The following is a 5,185-nucleotide window of genomic DNA, read 5'->3' as shown; positions in this document are numbered from 1 at the left end:
CGTTTGGTGAGAATAAATTCACTTTTCATTATTAAAATGTAAGTCATTCCTTTACTTTTTTGCAAGCTCACCTATGCATTTAAAAATGATGTTGTTATTTTCCCAGCATTCTAAGTGTACAATAGTAAGAGACTTTTCATGTTTCTGACCATAATGCTGGAAATAGAAGTCTCCAGGTTTATATGAAGAATATACATATTAAGATGTTACAGCAAGCTGAACCAAAATATGTATGAGCCTCTAGGCCACTCTTGCTCCTTTAGGCCAATGCTCAGATTAAAGAAGTCTGAGATACCTGTTCTGTGCCTCCCTTTAACTAAGTCTTCTTCTGGAAGCAAGATTTTCTAAGCTGCCCACATTAGCTTTTCCTGTGATTTACCCAGGTTCAGTGTTTCCCAGTCCTATCTTACCACATCAAGCACTTGGAAAGGAAAAGTGATACTGTACTAGTCTAGTGGGCTAGTACACTAGAGGTAAAGAAGTTAAGTCTAAAGTCTAGAGGTAAAGAAGTCTAGTACACTAAAGGTACACTAGAGGTAAAGGGGTAAAGAGTCACTAGAGGTAAAGAATTAGCCTGCAATGCAGGAGATGTGGGTTTGACCCCTGGGTCAAGAATATTCCCCGGAGAAGAAAATGGCAACCCAGTCCAATATTCTTGCCTGGGAAATCCCACTGACAGAGGAGCTTGGTGGGCTATAGTCCATAGGGTCGCAAAGAAGTGGACACAACTTAGCAACTAAACAATAACAACAAATTATTCTAGTACTATTCATATTCTGTTTACTTGCTTTAATAAAAGCTCCTGTATACCTAATTTTATGTCTTTGAGAACTCTATTTTGTCTTAATCATTATCATTATTTCTATTACTTGGGAGTATCATACAGAGGGTGAATGGATGATAGTAGTAGTGGCAATGGAGAGACTTATGCATATAATTATTCTAAGGATTGTGTGTAACCAGCATTAATCTTGTCCTGTAGTTTGGAAAATTTACATTAATAAGCTTAACTACAGTTCACGTGGTATCCAAATTCATGGTCCTTGGGACATTTGTAGTATTTCAACAATCTACATGTGATAGGAGTTTGTAGTACCCCATCCTGTCCCAGTTACTCTTCCCTATGTAAGAACATTTTCCTGGATCTAAGATTCACCTTTTAAAAAAATAAGATGGTAGGGTGGGCAAGGCATAATGAGCATATTATTACTTCAGATAAATTGCTCTTATTTCTAGAAATTCCTTGGCCATGTATTTAAGGTGCCTATAATATTCTTGCCTTTCATCTTTTGTCAAAGTATCCTGTTGCTTTTTATAAAGTTCTGGTTGTAAGGAAGTGTTACTATTTAACATATGATGTAATTTAGATTAAAAATGTCTTCATTGATAAAACATGGGTTTTAAAACTGAGTAATTTCCATTTTATCACCTAAATTTGCATATTGATTATTTAAAAAGAAGTACATGTAATCCTATCTGCATGTGATCTAATAGTTTCTTCAAATTTATAAGGAATTTCACAAGTGTTTTGCTAGTGTGTTCACTACATTCTTCTAAAACTTGTAATATATTCTATTACCATTCTAGCTCTTCAAATGACAGGTAACTTTCTTAAGGTATTTATAAATTATTAAAAATTTAAATCTTCCTTGAAATTTGATAACTCAAATACTCACACTCTAATTTGAGAAGTAGGCAAAATCTGTCTTTGCTTCCACCTTTTCTCTATAATATCTACCCCTCTTAATCTTCTATCCCTTTCATGGTCTTACTGCCTATCTGTTCTCTCCCTCTACCCCTAATCCAATCAAAGGGGCTCACCTGCTATTGTTAAAATATACTTCAGCATTAAAATTTTCCAGAGCATAGGGTAGCAGTGTAAGAAATTGTTTATTTTTCTTTTCTCCTTACTCTAAGGCAAGATGAACAAAGCTGAAGCAAGGCATCAGTCCCACTCCAGACCCAGGTAACAAATATACATCAATGAATACTGAGTATGGATCTTTATCTGCCTGAGGAGCAAGATACCTGCGGCCCTCTTACCAACTTTTTCAGTGACCTGAAGTAATTCTGGAGACTTCAGACACTCTGAGATTCTAAAGCCTTTAATGATCTGATTCAATGTCCTTAGCTTGGTCCATGTAGTCCTCTATTCAAGATTGATAATGATTAGAGATCCTTATTGTCTTAATCTTTCTTTAGAATGGGAAATGGTACTGTATTATTCAAGTCATCTACAGACCCTGGACACCTGAACACATTGTACCACCATCATCTGGCCATCACAGGAAAGCTACTTCTACCTGAGCTCTCAACTTACTTATTTATACTTGAGCATACAGTAATGAGGGCTTCCCGGGTGGTGCTAGTGGTAAAGAAACCACTTGCCAATAGAGGAGTTATAAGAGACAGAGATTTGATCCCTGTGTAGGGAAGATTCTGCAGAGAAGGGCATGGCATCCAACTCCAGTATTTTTGCCTGGAGAATCCCCATGGGCAGAGGAACCTGGTGGGCTACAATTCATAGGGTCACAAAGAGTCAGACATGATTGAAGCAACTTAGCATGCACATACAGTAATGGATTTCATGTAGTTTTCCTTGCCTAGTGACAGAAATTCACAAATGACTGAAGCTAGCCCTTTATTCATTTTTCATTCATTCAAAAAAAATATTTATTGAGTGCCTACTATGTGTCCAGTTTCTTGGAATGTAAATGTGAACAAGTCAGACAAGATCCTGTCCCTCATGGAACTTAGAATATAGTGGGGAAAGAAAAAGACATTAACAATTAGCATGTAAATATATAATATTATATAGTGATAAGTTGTATGTGGTGAATTAAGTCTGTTTAAGGTGTTATGAGAATGCCAACAGGGAGTGTGACTGTTTTTGAGTGGACAAGACATACTGAACAAGCTATAACTTCTTGTAGTTATGAATTTCTGTTATTTTCAATACCTTTTGGCACCCAAGACCTAAAGGAGTTCATTCCTGGTAGCAAATCTGGAGTGTGTGCCTGCTGCTTCTGTTGTGTATGACCCCTTAGGTAGAAGGCACAAGGCAGATAAGAACATGAGAATCTAATCCCTTGGCCATTGAGGTGGAACTGAGGGCCATAGAATGCTTGAAGACATTAGGTTCACGACTTCTTTAAAAATAATAATTATGAAAATGTTACATATACACAAATGTAAGGATGGAATAATGGTGAAGCTCCCACACAGCCATAACTCAGATTCAACAGTTGTCTTTTTTTTTTTTTTTTTTTTTTGCTAAATTTGCTTTATCTAAACCTTTCTTTGACTGAAATATTGCAAAGTGAAACCCACACATCACATAATTTCACTGCTACATACTTCTGTATGCATCTCCTTTACGAATGAGCATTTTCTTACATAATCACTATTAACTTCATCCCTAATAAAATGAAAATTATTTCTGAGTAATATCATCTATTACCCAGTCCATAATCAGATTTACTCAATAGTATCTTTTTTTTTACTTTTATTTTTTAATTAATTAAATTTTATTTTGTTACTTTATTTTTTTAAATTTTTTATTAGTTGGAGGCTAATTACTTCACAACACAAAACCCACTGAAATGTAGTATCTTTTTTCTTTAAAGAATATGAATATCACACTAAGCACAGAAGGTAATATAGGAAAATGCTTATAAATGATGGACTTTGGAGTCAGGTGAGAATAAGGTTTAATTCAGGATTTCTTATTTACAAATGTTGTGAGTTTAACCTCTCTGAGACTAGATTCCTCCTCTGAAAATGAGGCTAATAATACCTCAACACTGTTGTGGAGCTTAAGTGAGAGAATATAGTAAATAATTTATTTAGTATCTGTTATAAAATTATCATTCAATAAGAGCATTGCCATCACTGTGTGTGCTATGAGAAAAGGGAAACAAATACAACCCAAAACAGGAAAATGTGGGCTTTGTTTTTTGTAAGTGATGGTTATTTTTTTAAAAAAGCTAAAACCTCTGTTTGATGACACAAAACTCATACTAATTAAGATAATTTTAATAAAATGCTGCAACTTCTGTTTTATTGTCTTCAGTAAAATAATTATTATTCATATTTGATATTCTTATTTGTAAAACAAACTTAAGTCTCTCCTCTCCTGAAGACTGAATGAGATGACATATGGGAACATATCCAGGATGATGTTCAATATGGTGGGAGCTTAATAAATGTAGATCGTATTTGAATTTTAAAAGGGTCTGTAAGATTTAGTTGATTACTACACTAAAGAATTCATATATGCTGAGTTCTCATAGCTTATTGCTCATGACATACACATGCAGAGTACATCATGTGAAATGCCAGGCTGGATGAATCACAAGCTGAAATCAAGATTGCCAGGAGAAATATCAACAACCTCAGATGTGCAGATGATACCAATTTAATGGCAGAAAACAAAGAGGAACTAAAGAGCCTCTTGGGCTTCTCAGGTGGCGCTAGTGGTAATGGACATGTTTGCCAATGCAGGATATGTATGATACACAGGTTTGATCCCTGGGTCGGGAAGATCCCTTGGAGGAGGCATGCAACCCACTCCAGTATTCTTGCCTGGAGAATCCCATGGACAGAGGAGCCTGGTGGCCACAGTCCATAGGGTCTTAAAAAGTCAGACACGACTGAAGTGACTCAGCACAGCACACACAAAGAGCCTCTTGAAGAAGGTAAAAGAGGAGGGTGAAAAAGCTGGCTTGAAACTCAACATTAAGAAAACTAAGATAATGGCATTTGGTCCTATCATTTCATGGGAAATGGGGGAAAAGCAGAAGCAGTGACAAATTTTATTTTCTTGGGCTTCAAAATCACTGCAGATGGTGACTGCAGCCTTGAAATTAAAAGATGCTTGCTCCTTGGAAGCAAAGCTATAACAAACCAAGACAGTGTATTTAAAAGCAGAGACATCACTTTGCCAACAAAGGTCCGCATAGTCAAAGCTATGCTTTTTCCAGTAGTCATGAACATGTACGGGTGTGAGAACTGGAACATGAAGAAGACTGAATGTGCAATAATTGATGTTTTTGAATTATGGTGCTGGAAAAGACTCTTGAGAGTCTGTTGAACTGCAAGGAAATCAAATTAGTCAATCCTAAAGGAAATCAACCCTGAATATTTATTGGAAGGACTGATGCTGAAGTGAGGCTCTAATACTGTG

The sequence above is a fragment of the Muntiacus reevesi genome, chromosome X (assembly GCF_963930625.1).
Source record: "Muntiacus reevesi chromosome X, mMunRee1.1, whole genome shotgun sequence".
Classification (NCBI taxonomy): domain Eukaryota; kingdom Metazoa; phylum Chordata; class Mammalia; order Artiodactyla; family Cervidae; genus Muntiacus; species Muntiacus reevesi.
The sequence above is the reverse complement of the archived record's forward strand: the minus strand, read 5'-3'. Positions refer to the sequence as shown.